The sequence below is a fragment of the Leptodactylus fuscus genome, chromosome 2, assembly GCF_031893055.1.
Source record: "Leptodactylus fuscus isolate aLepFus1 chromosome 2, aLepFus1.hap2, whole genome shotgun sequence".
NCBI lineage: Eukaryota > Metazoa > Chordata > Amphibia > Anura > Leptodactylidae > Leptodactylus > Leptodactylus fuscus.
Window position 1 is genome coordinate 260,375,882 of NC_134266.1, and position 16,779 is coordinate 260,392,660.

The window sequence follows — 16,779 nt, forward strand, 5'->3', positions numbered from 1 at the left end:
GTGTATATATATATATATATATATATATATATATATATATATATATATATATATATATAAATAAAATATATATGTATGGATAGATAGATAGATAGATAGATAGATAGATAGATAGATAGATAGATAGATAGATGGGCAAGTGTCTGTTTTTAATTTTTTTTAAAAGAAATAGCATTGTAGTAACTTTTTAAAAAAATTTTACTTAATTTTTTAAATATTTATGCTCCGTGTGTATATATATATAATTTTTATTATTATTATTATTTCATTTTATATATATATTTTTATTTTTCCTGTAATTGAAGCTGTTACGTTTACAACAGTTATAGGAGGAATACACACTCCAGGTACACACTATAGAGCTGATCTGAGTCCTATAGGACCACTGTAGTTTTCAACACCCAATGGGTCACATTATTGCCAGGCCAGGTAGAAACCACATATTACATATACATGTAATTTTATTTTATTTTTTTTAAAATATTTATACTATTATATGGAATTGTTGCTATTCTATCATTTTTTTTATGATATACTGACACTAGGGTTGAGCAATCAGGATTGGAAAAGATTGGATCCCAATCGGGGATCGAGTAAATTGCACGATCGCGTTCCGATCCCACCTAAAGAAGATCCAGAATGGTATTCCGATCCCGATTGCTCAACTTACCTGCACAGAACTGCTGCCGCTCCACATTGTTCTCGCTTCTCTTCTCTCTAATTCACATGCCTGCAGAGCGCCGTGCATGCCCCACCTCCCTAGGCTAGTGTTACAGATGCTGGGAGAAGGCGGGGCTTGTTGTGGCTTAAGAGAGTGTGGGCGGGTACTGGGAGGGGAGCGGTTCTGTGTGCAGGTAAGCAGACAGCAGGGGGAACTAAGTAGCCTGAGGATTTTTTAATCAATACACAGCGTGGAGTCCAAAAATTGAAGCGTTCAATTATTGGACTCCACGCTGTGTAGTGAATAGGATTGTTTTTAAAATCCGATTTTTGATCATTAAAAAATCCCATTGACTTGCATTAGGATCTGGATCGGATGGAAAATGATCAGAAATCGGATTTTACAAACGATCCTGAAATCTCAAGATTGGCTCAACCCTAACTGACCCATACCAGGACTAAGGGCCCCTTCACACGGCGTAAGCGCTCGGCTCATTCCGAGCCGTACACGCGAGCGCTTCTAAACACTTCCCATTCACTTCAATAGGAGCGCTCATAAAGCCGGCTTTACGTGTGCTCCCATTGAAGTGAATGGGAAGTGTTTAGAAGCGCTAGTGTGTATGGCTCGGAATGAGCCGAGCGCTTACGCCGTGTGAAGGGGCCCTAATGGCTAACGTAACCGTGTGAACAAATTTAGCATGTATGTTGGGAACTTTCCAATGTACATCCCAAATACATGGACCTGCCGATTTTGCTGTCCTAAAACGACCTTAGTATCCTCCTAATGAACTTTCTTTTCGCGCTTACACAAATCACACAATGTAGCTCCATTTGCTTAGAATGGGGATCACGAAACAATTGTTCGCTAATGCCATGAACTTTCATTTGGCGACTGCGACATCTGTCGCCCTAGGGGGTGTCCTGTAAATTATGGACACTTGTTCATTCCGGAGCAGATAATTGTTCTTTTTTGGCCACTGCTGAGGTTTCCTCATTTACATTTTCAGTTCACCGCGTCTACTTTAAACCCTTCTATTAATCCCTGAAACGTCCTTCATATCTCTAATCAGAATCCCATCCACGGAACGATTGAGATAATTGTGCGCTCCATTGTACGGATCTGACTAAAGCCTCATAACAAGGAGAGCAATTATTGGCGCACCTGGTTGAAATAAATTGTAAGACTTATCAGACAATGGAGATACAGAAATTGTGTTTGATCATGGAAAAAAAGAAGCTATTAGAGGCGTTTTGTGCAGTGAGACCTCAGGTGTAGATGTCTCGCCATTTCCTCTGTACGAGTATCAATTATGACTGTTGTCTTTTCAATTACCATCGGGGATAAAGGCAGTCTATGAATACCGCTCCTTTCCTCCGCAAATTGCAGGCCATTATGGTCAAGAAATGATAGTCCTTCCAAAATTAAAGTAAATCCCAAGATCAGTCTAATTGTCTAGCACTTTACAAGAGACCGCTCAACTTTCTAGACTTTTTTTTTAAGTTTAGCTAACAACTCATCGAAAAATTTTTGGGGGAACTTGCCCAATTTTTCACCATAAACCGATCCCACTACCACTCTTTCCAAAAAGTTTTTCAAAAATATTATCCATTAGTCAAGTGAAGCTCTACCTACCTTATAAAAGGTACCCTAAAGGTTCTGCTGAAAGTGTAAAGACTATCTAAGTGTCCTGGTCAATCTTCGCTAAGTTCATCATTGGTCCAATGATTGATATGGATGATGCCTACAAGACCATCAACAGGTAGCTCGAAATTTGGAGCTGGCATGGCACATATACAAAATTTTTGCTCTATGTGGACACAGTAAGGCATTTTGATCTGTACCTGCAATGGTCCAGGTGATGTAGATGCGAACTAGGACTTGGCATGTGCACAGACCAAAAAGTGACTACTCTACCCACATAAGGGCCAACATAGCGCATGTTCTGTTTTTCAGCTCTATAACCATTAACAGACCATAATGGGTTCACAAAGATTGGCTGGGGTACTTAGATGGCCTGGAGTCTCTGGGGGTAGGGGGTTATCATGGTATTTTGATAAGGTATGGTGGGCTTTAATTGACTAATGGATAGAAATTTAACTTTTCAGGTCATGAAAGGTGATGGGCGCCAATTATTGGGGTAACTCCTGCCGATAAATTCCATATCGGAAGAGTTTAAGTATTGTATAGTGTTATTGATATTATATAAGTTATTTTTAAAGGGGTTTTCTTTACATATAATCTATATGTCTCCTTCTGCCTTTGTCTAATGGTTGGTCCTACACATGGTATTCTTTCGATGGTATCCTTTCGGTAGCAACTTATTAGGGCTATGGAGCTGGTAGACCCCACCACCAACTTCGATACCTCTATTTTCTCACAAACTGATTTTGACTCTCCACTAGGGTTGAGCTGATCTTGACTTTTCAGGATCGATTTTGAAATCCAATTTCCGATCATTTTTCATTCGAACTCGATCTCAATTCCTATGCCAATGCAAGTCAATGGGATTTTTCTACTAATCAGAGATCGGATTTTAAAAGCAATCCTATTCACTATACAGCATGGAATCTAACAATTGAACGCTTTCATTGTTAGAATCCACGCTGTGTAGTGAATTTTTTTTAATCACTAAGTAGCCAGAGGATTTTTTTTTAATCCTCTGGCTACTTAGTCCCCCCTGGTGTCCACTTACCTGAAGAGATGGCTTGTCCGGTGCTCGGTGTTCTTGGTCTTCTTTTCCTCGCTGCCCCCGCTTCCCAGGTTAGTGTTTAAAGAGCTAGGAAGGCGGGGCTTGTAGCTTAGGAGAGTGTGGGTGGGAACAGGGCGGGGAGCCATGACGTCTCCCCTCCCAGTACCCGCCCACACTCTCCTAACCTGGGAGTCGGGGACAGCGAGGCGAAGAAGAACGAGAAGACCGGGCACCGGACCAGCCATCTCTTCAGGTAAGTAGCTACTAGAGATGTTAGCTAGTCTCCCATTAGAATGAATGGGAGACTAGCTAGCAAAGCATTGTGGGAAATGATCACCGATCTCGATCTTACCTAAAAAGATCGTGTTCGGGATTCCGATCGCGATCATGAATTTTTCTCGATCGCCGATCAGAATCTGATTTTTTTCCGAACACGATCGCTCAACCCTACTCTCCACTCTTATTAGAGACAGATGCATGTTTACGGAGGTCAAGAGAATAGGCCTTTTGACAATACTTACTGCATCTGAACTATAGGCTTTGTTGAACTTTTTGGATCCATTGCAGAAAATCTACAAGACTCAGGTAATTCTATTGGAGAAATTCCCCCCTTGTCATCTCTCAGATATTCATCAAGGTGCCGATGACAATAAGTCATAATCATCCTTCATGCTTATTTCTTGAATTTTCCCTTTAATCCTCTTAATGAGATCACAATCTGGCCCGATCAGTATCTCCAGATGTCCATGCTATCACCTTCCATACAACAGCTTCATAGAGGTCCCCTAGAGCAGAGCGCGGCACATTTCCACAATACACTGAACATCATAATGAAGAAACGGAATATTATAGATATTCGCATAAGAGGGGCGTCCATTTCCAAAGGGTAGGGGAGTGAGGATTTTAGCAGCTGGTACAGAAGACAAACAAGACAATAGCTCTGGCACTCAGATTTGAATCTCTGCCTTGTCCGTACTTTGAGAGAAGCAGAATCTAAATAATTTACAGGACCATTCAACCCCTGGAGATGTCTTATATTTTGTTCTATTTAGTGAGCTAAATACGATTTGAATAAAAAATACCTCCAAGCCAAAGATATTTAGTGCAACCAGAACATTGGATACCCCCAGTCCCACAAAAATTTATATTCTCTTACCCATTGGAAAAGTACATGATCTGTATTGGTGAGATATCTACTTACTTCTGGTCCTCAGCTGTGTCATGTGACCACCAATCTGACTCTCCAACCAACTCACCATCTTATGTGTGGACAAGAAGTTACTTTCTTTATCCACTCCTATAGGAGACTCAATTCAAGCCTTATAGGAATGGCTATGGAAACGGATTTCTTGTCCAGAGTTGAGAATTCAGAGTGGTCACATGACACTGCTGAGGACCACGGACACAGATAATGGTAGGAAGATTATTTATACTACAATTGACATCATGCACCATACTAATATACCACAGAATAAAAGCTTCTGTATAGGTGCACCATTATTGTCTGTGGGTTGCACCTGGTATTGCACCTCAGCTACACTCAAGCTCAGCCTGCAGACCCAAGTGCAGCTGTTTACTCATCTTTCATAGTCCTTTTAAGTTATTAAGATAATAAGCCTCGTCACATGACAATTTTATAGTAACTGTTCCTATAACTGCATTGTGCAGGTTCCTCTGCTATTCCACGTAGCATATACTCTGTTCCAAATCGTCATTAAAGGGATCCTATCATTAAAACTCATTTTTTTTTCCACTAACACGTAGGAATAGCCTTAAGAAAGTCTATTCTTCTCCTACCTTTAGATGTCTTCTCCGCACCGCTGTTCGGTATAAATCCCGTTTTTTGTTGGTATGCAAATGAGTTCTCTCGCAGAACTGGGGGCGGGCCCCAGCACTCAAACAGCACCGGGGGTGTCCCCAATGCTGCGAGAGAACTCTCCAGCGCCGCCTCCATCTTCTTCAGGAACGTCCTCTTCATGCGTCATCTTCTAGTGCAGGCTTCAAACTTCTAGGCCTCGGGCATAGGGCAAAGCTGACTGAGGCCTAGAAATTTGAAGCCTGTGCCGAAAGAAGACGCGGGAAGAGGACGTTCCTGAAGAAGATGAAGGCGGTGCTGGAGAGTTCTCTTGCAGCATTGGGGACGCCCCTAGTACTGTTTGAGCACTGCGGACCGCCCCCAGTGCTGCGAGAGAACTCATTTGCATACCGACGAAAATCGGGATTTATACCAAACAGCGGCGTGGAGAAGACATCTAAAGGTAGGAGAAGAATAGTCTTTCTTAAGGCTATTCCTACGTGTTAGAGAGAAAAAATTGAGTTTTAATCATAGAATCCCTTTAAAAAAAATGGACATGTGAATACATCCATAGACTTTCATGTGCTCTATAATGCATGGTGGACAAGATAAATAATGTAAGATGCCAATGTGAGAAAGAGTCTATAGTCCTTGTTCTACCTACGTATAGTCATCCAATGTATTAAACATGTACAAAGTCTGCAGAAATGTATATGGTATATGGATATTGGACTTGTGTGTAAGATAATTTATATTTCCAATGCAACTCTTAACAAATTCTAGTAAAAAATGAAAAATCAGCGATGTACAGTACCACAGGGCCCAATGAAAACATACATTTTCAGATGCACACGCACAACTCTTAGTCCCACAGGTTTCGTGTGTGCCGCCATATGGTGGATCAGGGATGCCTTTACACAATTGAACATGACACTAATATTTTTTCCTCTGAATCGAAGAGACAGCAGTGCTTGGGAAGCCGTATTATAGGCACACAGTAAATAAATAGTACAGATGTGGCCACCTTTACCTTTCCTCAGATTTCATCATAGAAATTGACTTCATTATCCAGATTTGCAAGCAAAACGCTAGAGATGAGAGAACCAGTTTGGAATGAACCCGGTTCATCCCATTTTCCAAATGTTTTGGGTTCTACTCAATCCCAAAACTGGGGGTTTGTCACCCATGAAAAAGTATTATATTCTGGGATCTCTTCAGACTTTACAGTATAGTAAGTGGATGCCGAAGGGAGGTGCAAAACATGAGGCCAGAGTGTCCCATATGATTGTGGGGCATGTCCCTTCATCCAGGAGGCCAGAAGAAGACCTCAAGTGAGTGTCAGATGCCAGAAAGATGCCTGAAAAAGGTGCAAATTCTAAATAGTGATGGTTATGGGGAGTTTAATCCACCTTAGTGTGGTTAGGGTAATCTGTGGGCCTCCTTGGTTTATGGGCCAGATGGAAGATGCCATCTTAATACTGATGCCAGTGCTTATGGCCTCCCTAAGGCTCCTGGGCCCCGGAGCAACTGCACCCTCTGTATCCTGTCAAGTTACTCCCCTGGGGTAATGGCACACAGGCCTCGCCTATACACAAGAGCACGAGGGTAAGACCCCATCCTGAGTTAGGAAATATAATATGGCAACAGAAACAAAATATGCCAACAGAGGGATGGAAAGCCCAGAAGTACGGGACCATGAAAACAACAATAATAAGGAAATGGGGGCAAACAAACACAGTCAGGAAACACGTACAGGGAAAAGAAGGGGAGATGCAACATAGGGAGGGAAGAAAGCCCTGCAACCTCCTCCAAAGGAGGGGAAAAAAGGTTAGAAAATCAGTCAAATCCTGGACCACCACCCAAGGCCACCATAGAGCATCAAATTTAGAGGGGTCCTCCACCACCAGGGCCTCCATTTTCCTTATTAGGAGAAGCTTCTGTAGAAATTCCAACCTCCACATATTATATGCTGGGGTTTGAACAGACCCCAGAGTATAGAAAAAACACTTCTGATTCACAGCAGAAACAAAACAGGGCTGAACCTTGAGGATACTTGCAAAATTAATCTCGAGATGTTGGCTCATCTCTAAACCCAAGCACTGGGCCAAAAGGCAAAAAGAACTCCCGACAGGGTATCACAAAACTGTGTTTTTTTTGTTTATTTTTTTCAATATTGATTAGGATTGAGCCGATCTTGAGATTTCAGGATCAATTTTAAAATCCGATTTCCAATCATTTTCCAACCGATCGTGAAATTTGCTCGATCGCCGATCGGGATCCGATCTTTCTCGATCCCGATTGCTCAACCCTATTAAATGATATATACATGAACAGGGTTGAGCCGATCTTGAGATAACCTCTGACCTCGATCCCACCGGAAAAGATCGGGATCGGAATTCCGAACGCGATTGTGAAATATACTCAATCGCCGATCGGAAATCAATCTTTTCTGAATCCAATCGATCAATCCTAATATTGACCAAAGTACAATTTGTCCCACAAAAATTAAAGGGATTCTACCATTAAAAAACTATTTTTTTTCTAGGTAACACGTCTGAATAGCATTTAGAAAGGCTATTCGACTCCTACCTTTGGAAGTGATCTCCGCCGCTCCGTTCGTTCGAAATACTGGTTTTTACCGGTATGCTAAATAGGTCTCTCGCAGCAATGGGGGCGGGCCCAGCGCAGGAAATGCGATGAGGGTGTCCCCATTGCTGCTCGAAAACCGACTCCAGCGCCGCCTCTGTCTTCTGCTGCATCCTCCCCTTCCTTCTTCGGCTTGACGTTGGACGCCTGCGCAGTACGCTCTGTTCGGCAAACTTCGACGAACGTACTGCGCATGCGCGAAATTGTGGTGTCGGTACTATGGCCGCGGGCATGCGCAGTACGTTCGGTGAAGTTCGCCGAACAGAGCGTGCTGCGCTGGCGTCCGACGTCAAGCCGAAGGAGGAAGGGGAGGATGCAGAAGAAGACAGAGGTGGCGCTGGAGTCGGTTTTTGAGCAGCAATGGGGATACCCCCATCGCATTTCCTGCGCTGGGGCCCGCCCCCATCGCTGCAAGAGAACTAATTAGCATACTGGTACAAACCGGTATTTCAAACGAACGGCGCGGCGGAGATCACTTCCAAAGGTAGGAGACGAATAGCCTTTCTAAAGGCTCTTCCGACATGTTACCTAGAAAAAAAGTTTTTTAATGGTAGAATCCCTTTAAGCCCTCAGTGAATGTAAGAATTAAAAAGTTGTGGCTTTTGGAAGGAGGGAAGTCAAAACCCAAAATGCCTGTGGTGGGAAGGGGTTAAATATGTTGCTACACATTTTGAGATGTGTTGAACCAAGATAAAAAGTAAGGAAGGGCGCGTCAGTAAGAAGTCTGGGTTGGTCATTTGAATGGCCAAAAAGTAGCACAACATAACAGCTGATTTCCAAGTAATTCAGTGGAAAGGCAAGGAAGGGCACAATAGCTATTTTGGAGAAGGGAAGGGGTCGCCAATGTATTAAACTTAAGCTGGAATTTTGAACTAAAAAAAAAAAAAAACTTTTTGCAAAGAATATTTTTGAATCCCGAACCTCCACTAAACCATGAAATCCAATTTCACATAGACGGATAGTTCTCACATTTCCCGTTAGCAATAACATTACGAGGATACCGTCCTATCGCTGAGAATAAAATTGATATGAATCAAAACTTAATAAGCCCAGAAAAAAAAAAAAAAAATTGTAAAAATAGTTGATCACATAGACAGCATTGAATGTGAAAGATGCAAGGAAGATAAAAGAACATTTATTAATTGAGCCATTAAGTAATATCCTTTATTTTAATTAAATCCCTTCATTCGGTGACGTTCAGCCAGATTTATTGTGACCAGAAAAAAAATACGCGATAGTAACTAGTCCCAATGTTGAAATGCACTTGCCAATTTAATTAATACCCGCCATTGCGAGCTCTCATTTGTGTGCCACGTTTATGAGACAGCGCAATAAATTCTGGCGCACATCTATGGACTGTAATATCTTTTTTATATAATTGACGTGTCTAATGAATCCCGGCTGGCTCATCATTAACTTGGAGGATGGGATTAATGACAGGTTGATGTAAGCAATATCCCAATGGCAGAAGAGCCTTGACTCTCGCAATGGAAAAAAAATTCTACCCTACAAAAATTTAATTTTATTATAATTTAATTATTTTATGTATTTTTTTGTGTGTTCAAAATTATTTTTCCTATTGTCATAAATTCATTGAAAGGTCAATTAAAATGGCCCACACTGTTTTAAGCTCTATCGACACATGGTTGCATTAAATTCAATACATATGAATGGGACTATTCACATGACCGATTTCTTAGCCTTACTTTTGTGATTGACATCTTTCTTTCCAATCAAGTCTTGGGGGGTTCTTTCCTCCTATATATTGTTTTCCCACCCTCACCTTAGTGCTTGCTATTTGCCTCTCTGTGCAGGCTGGCTCTACACTATTACTGTTTCCATTTGCATTCCTGACCTTTGGCTTTTCTTGTGACTATTCTCTTGGATTTTGACTCTGTACTGTGCTGCTGGACTGGTTCCGACCCCTTGGCTAACTGACCTCCTGTTTGTTGCTGTTTGTCTTGTCTATGTTTGCCTATCTCATAAGAAGGGACTGTCGCTCAGCTGTCCTCTGTCCCCTAGGGCAGTGAGGCAAGTAGGCAGGGACAGGGGACCGGTTTAGCTTAGGGCTCACTGTCTTGTCATTCCCTTCCTCCCAGGATTCACCAGAAGCTACTGGAAAATTGCTCTTCTAGCAATGCCCTCACAGCCAGACAAAACAATTTTGGGTTAATAATGGAATTCATCATTTTCACCCTACACCGTATGGCCCCTCCACCTGACCCATCTATCATAGTTAACGGAACCACACTTTTATCTGTTCCACAGGCCCAATGCCTTGGGGTAACCCTGGACTCTGACGTATCCTTCAAGTCACACGTTCAAACCCTCAACACCTCCTGCCACCTCCAGCTCAAGAACATCCATTGAATCCGCTCCTTCCTCACCCCTGAAACTACTAAGACACTCGTCCAGGCCCTCATAATCTCCCACTTAGATTACTGCAACACCCTTCTCCATGGACTCCCAGCTAACACCCTCGCCCCCCTCCAGTCCACCTTAAACTGTGCTGCCCGCTTAATTCACCTCTCCCCCCCGAATCTTCATCGGCTGCTCCCCTCTGCCAGTCTCTCCACTGGCTACCCATAGCCCAGCGAATTGAGTTCAAGCTACTAACGCTAACATACAAAGCCATCCACACCCTGTCCCCTCCATATATCTTTGAACTAATCTCCTGCTACCGGCCCACACGTAACCTCAGATCCTCCAACGACCTCCTACTCCGCTCTGCCCTCATCCGCTCCTCACACAACCGTCTCCAAGATTTCTCCCGTGCATCCCCCATACTCTGGAACTCCTTACCAAGACACATAAGACTGACCCCCACAATCACAGGCTTCAAGAAGGCCCTGAAGACTCACCTATTCAGGAAGGCCTACACCCCCCAATACCACTATCACCGCACCATCTGTACAGTCTCCCCCTCTCCTTCTGTCTCTACCCCCTTCCCTCATAGATTGTAAGCCCTCGCGGGCAGGGCCCTCTACCCCACTGTGCCAGTCGGTCATTGTTAGTATTATATCTACCTGTATATTCTGTGTATTGTATGTAACCCCCAAATGTAAAGCACCATGGAATATAATAATGTAAAGTACCATGGAATATAATAATGTAAAGTACCATGGAATTAATGGTGCTATATAAATAATAATTAGTATCAGTTTTCATGCACACAACAATGTGCAGGAACCCTGTCTGGTGATGCATATTATAGTATGAAAACCCAAGGCAATGTATTTGCTACTAGTGTATCTGTAAGATAAATTAATTGGCCTTGGGGGCAGGGCAAGATCTTATAATGCCTAAGGTATAGGTTCCAGAATTAACCCCTCCTGCCAGCACACTGTCTCCTATTAACTGATCTGTAAAAATCGATTCCTTTGTAATCTAAGGAGCAAAAATATGGGCAAAGCGGAGACCGGGCAAAGGTGTGAACCCATCCTTACTCTACCAATCCTTTGCCTCACCAGTGGACTCTACGGGTTCCTATTAAGTACCCTTAAATATTGACCGTGCCGCTTCCACAAGGCATCATAATTTTCACAAAAATCAATGTTTTTAAGGCATCCAATGGAGAATATGATTTTTATGTCATAACTCAACGTCCATGCGCCGCCATATAAAATCAGGAGCCTACAGAGGTACAGTATGGAGGTTCCTCGGTAATACAGGAGACTATATCATTCAGTATCTTCACATTTATTATTTAGACTTAATAGGTAGATTAATAGAGTGATTATGTAGGAAAATTGAACGCCTATCATTTATAAGAAGATGAATGAAAATAACTAATAAGACAATACAATAGAATAGGAATGCATTATAAAAAAAAAATCTATTTTTCAGGAGGATATAGCAGTTTCTGAGATTTTTCGTACCAGAGCAGATGGAGAGCCACAGGTTGTCTTAGCGTCTTAATAAATAAGAAACTGCTAATTGATTGGGACAGGTGCAGATTATTTTCCATCTATTCACATAAGGCAATATGTTCACAAATGCTGCCTATTGTCATTCTGCGAAATAACGGATTGTGAAATGAGACAGTCAATCATAATCCTCGTAGATTGACTGCTCACGTGGAAACGTTGCTAAAAAAAAAAGCAGGTAAAATAGATACGATTGCTTGGTAAGTTCTAATGTAGAATATTTTGCATAGAAATAGGGAGTTTGCATTACATGTGGCCATACACACCATAGCGGTAGACCATGCATCTGCTGTGAAGCCCTTGAGAACTTGTGCAGGACCCTCTCCCACTCAATACTATAAAAACAAGGTCGTACCAAATTGTTTGTAGAGTTTTACCTCTGTGGAAGAAGGAGCTGGTACTGCACCAGGACCTTTCTTTCTGGTCCAACACCATACAGAAGGTCCTTTTTTATCTTGGCTAAGAACCCTCTTTGTACAATATATCTACATATATACAATCTAATGCTGTACACACAGTGCTCATAGACGTTGTTTCAAACCTCCACCAAATAATTTTAGAAATCAAAGGAACTGCGTCACCAAAAAATTCTTTGAGGATTTTTTATATATAGTTTGACAATTTCCAAGTCATCTATATTTTTTAAAAAAAGCACTATATCCTACGATTTTCACTTTGACCACTAAGCCTAATAATAGACAGACAATTGCCAATTCCATAGGAGGTTTTCTTTAGAGCAGTTATCTCATTTACATCACACACAGGGTTACAACAAGAGATATAACTTCAATACTGGTCTTTTGATGCATGGGAGTCCAGTGGGCATTTCTACTTGTTTCTGTATAGAGGAAAGGCAGGCAATCTCTGAGTAGGACCGCCCACTGGACTCCTAAATAGAAAACAAAACAGGGATTTCAATGGGTAAAACTCAAGTGATCCTGAATCTTTTCCCACAAAACTATATATCAATCTGCTCAGCTCCTCCTGCTCTATAAGATGCCGCCACCAAATCAGAAACCGTATATAACATAATTGGTTTCCTATAAAGTTCCACATGCATGAATGTCAACTTCACGTAATATAAATTCCAAACTAATCTTATATAAGACATTGGTTGGAAGATCCCACCATCTTCCGTCAAAATGTGTATGGGGACAATAGGCTGCCCTCAAATTCCCTTCGTCTTAAAGGGTTTGTCCAGCCAAAAATGGGCAACTATTTTAATCAGTCTGGACAACCCGTTTAAGAGAGGACTGAATAGTGGTAAACACCGGTTCCCCCAATCATAGGACAAAAATTTCCGATACAGTTTGCCTGTTGGCTATCCAACTTTATAGCGCGGCCATCGGTGGACCAAGGGTTCCACCACACAACGTTAATGACATTTTTTTTTTTCTTGTAGTACAGTAAACAAGACACATAACATAGTAATAAAAAAGGACATCCAACTACCATCAAGGCACATACAGGATATCATTCTTTAAATTTTTCAAAAACTTCCGTCATACCTTTTTATCTGTCTTTAGGAGTCGGACGTCTTCTGAACGGAGAAGAGAATTTTGAAGGTTCTGGACATTTCAGCAGATAAAATCCTACAAAGTAAAGAAAAAAATTCTCAATTGAGATCATTCTAAGCAGAACTCTACAAAGATACAAACTCTAAAACTTTGTGGTCACTACGAGAGTCGTTTTTGAAAGTCTACACGTTGGCTAGGACTTCACGCGAGGGTCATACAGTGTAATTCGTCTCTGTTCACGTATGTGTTTGATCACATTCATCATGAGTAAACCATACTCCGAGCAATCCAATGTTTAATTAATTGTACTGATTACATTTTAATAATGACAAGCATTAATGGAACATGATCAGTACTCGGCAATCTGAGCCGCTTCCCGGCATGGCTAATTTATCTCTTATCAGTGTCTGGCATCAAAGTGGAGCCTTTGGAACGTAGATAAGATCGGAAGACCATGGATTGGGCGCCAAGGCTTTATACAGCAATTCAATTTCTCTTATAAATTATACCGGCACTATAAGTAGTACCAAATGCCGATCAGGAGAAACATTAACATATCAGATGTTCTACCAAAGTTGAAAAACTTGGACTGGCCAGAAATAGGACTTCCCGAGATTCCTGAAGTTTGATGCTAAATCCCTGCACTGATGTTCACACTGTTTTTTTGCAAATTTTGTTAAGGGCTCCCATGTATCATAATAAAAAAAAATTATGTAATACTGAAAAATTCTAGAATATCATATCATACAATGGTCTTATCATATGGTATAGATACATATAGTATAAAAATCTCCCCATATAGTTTGCAAAATCTTTTTTTTTTTTTTTTTTCTCAGGTTAGGGTTAGGTTTAGAGTATTGCAAAATCATGTTTTAGACAAAGCCGATGATCAGGCTTTTTAAACAAAACAAAAAAAATTACAAAAATTTCCAAAATTCGGACCACACGGTGGCTCAGTGGTCGAGTACTGCAGCCTTGCAGCCATGGGTCCTGGTGTTCAAATCCCACCAAGGGCAAAAAAACATCTGTAAGGAGTTTGCATGTTCTCTCCGTGTTTGCATGGATTTCCATCCCATATTCCAAAAACAGGGGATAATCATACACATTAGGGAGAGTGTGTGCCTACATAGGCGTACGGAGACTTACAAGTCATTCTTGCGCCACTAGGGAATCTGGGTAAAAAATATGAAAATCTATCCTCCAGGATGTAATTAGGAGAACAGTGCCTCTGTATGCCGCCCTCTAGGGGCAGCTTCCTTAACATTATACATGACTCAGTTAATAAGCCTACTAACATGATGCGGATTTAATTGCCAAATTAGTATTTCTATTCCAAAAGGAACAGATTCCCAGCTAAGGACAGCGCTGTTTCGGCCTATTGGGCCTCGTCAGCATAGCGTAGGGATACTGGTTTGGCAGCGTGAGAGAAAAAAATCCAAAATTTCATGTTACAGTAGGAATTTGTCTACCAAGAGGAAAGATACCAGGGAAGGGTACTTGTGTATTACACAGCATAATACTAACCAAATGTGTTTTTGGACTCTGCAGGACCCTATTCTCAAGAAATAGGCTGCACCGTTAGGGCCCACCAGTGACCATATATCAGTTGTAAAATAATGACATTAAGGGTTTTAAGTCATGCAAAACTGGCAGCATGTCAAATAATAAAGATTTGATTTGGAGGCCTAACCTAAAAGTAACAGATCAAGGAACACACCATGGATGAAGTCATCATTCCCTTTCCACCAGTTTTCTGGTGTACAGTGATGATAATATGTTCGCATGTTTAGCATAAGGCCTCTTCTTGCACCAAACATACTCCATAACCCTCAACCCATGATCTGCCACCATCTTGGCCTTAAACTGCTGTGAGTTAGAATCGAATCCTACGCCAGATCATAAGCTGAATACATTTCTATTGTGCCACAGCGACATCCAGCAGACTGAGGAAGACCATGCAGCCACTTCATAAATTGTTGGCCAATGATGCACAATGTGACTCTGCTGAGATTTTGCTTAATCTGGAGCGGAGTGCGCGACTGGATGCTGGTGCACTGCACCGGTATCCAGTCGCAGCTACCCGTATTTTTGTCCAGACCGAAAAATCCCGTGTGAACTTACCCTAAAGTCGAGCAAGATTTTGGTGTGACTGTTGCATCGGAGTTGATGTATGCGACATCATATAATTTTTTTTATTTTTTTTTTAGTTGCGTGACAAATGACGTCATGTAGCCCTAGCCTAAAACTTTAATTTTAATGATTTTTGTTTGCAAAAATCTCTACTTTTCAATTATCTACAAGTTTAAATATGGAAAATACCTTTAAGTAGATCTGTTTCGTAGACTGTTCCAACCTATAAAACACTGGCAGAAATTCTTGTATTTTTTCGACTACATTTACATTTCTTCTTCTGCTCTGTATTTTTACGATCTATGTTAATGCAAAATAGTAATTTCATTGGGGGATAATCTTGTCATTGTATAGAGTGTCTGCACCTGCGCTTGTTTTTTTCCAAAGTGCGAGGAGCCCGTGACGTAGATTTTCCTTCTATGTCAGTCTATGACATTGAATGCTTATTGACTTGAAGTAATATAAAGAATGTCTGATGTTTGAGATCCATCCCACCAAGTGCAAGGTCACTCCACAGACTTGTGTGTTACCTGTTCTATATAGCACAAAAAATTAGGTCATTGTCAAACATGGATAACTTGATGAGTCGGGCATGTTGACTTCATAGAGGGATGTAGGTTAAAAGGTATACTCCAGGGACCCCAAGCATCTGTGCCTGCTGCTATCCACTTCCATAACAGATATAACACACTAGACATAGACATCTAGAAATGTACTCATTGATTTACATTACAGCTCTGTGCAAAAACAATAAAACATAAGCATATAAAAAATGCTACACTGCCTCCGATGGTCAGTTGGGGTATAGCAGTGTGTATTTTGGTATTTTATGTATTTATGCTTGTATACTAGGGCATATGTACAGTAGCATAGAAGGCGCTCATGTAGATGCTATGAGACCCTTGGAGATTGGAAGCCCCCCTCCCCTTTTTTTTGTATCCCATACAACAAAACCCTTCCGTTTTCAGTAGCAAAACCTAGTAACATGATGGAGGACTCATTTTGAATTGTATGTTTCCACAATAATTCCTCCGAATTACAAAAGTATTTTATGAAGTTTGCCCTAGTAAGTATGCCTTTAAATTCTCTACTCTCGATTCTTCCCACAGGTGGTATCTCCATTGTTTATATGATCACTGCAGCATACTCCTTAGTATAGGACTTATTTCTCTGCTGAGTTTCCACTGGAGGACCTAAACGACTTACACCTGATGGACAACCAATGGATCCCATTATAGTCAGATGAGTCCACCAGCTCCATGTGTACAGAGGGGGTAATTGGAATCTGCCTTATGTTTTCTTCCCTTCCTCTGGATCAACGCTCTAGGAGTACAGGTTGAACTTGGATATGGTCATTTCAATTTCCTTCCACAAGCCTGTATACAGATGTTGTATAAAGTCCCCATGTTACAGTC

General features: G+C 41.3%; 1 protein-coding gene across 2 annotated transcripts in view; it reads right to left on the minus strand.

Annotated features, from left to right (window-relative positions):
- CNTN5 (contactin 5) overlaps positions 1-16,779 on the minus strand; it is a 1,103,706-nt gene that overhangs the window by 835,019 nt on the left and 251,908 nt on the right. For both annotated transcript variants that reach the window (XM_075266105.1, XM_075266104.1), the window contains exon 2: positions 13,226-13,309. The gene's annotated coding sequence lies outside the window, so the exon portion shown is untranslated. The remainder of the gene's footprint in view (positions 1-13,225; positions 13,310-16,779) is intronic.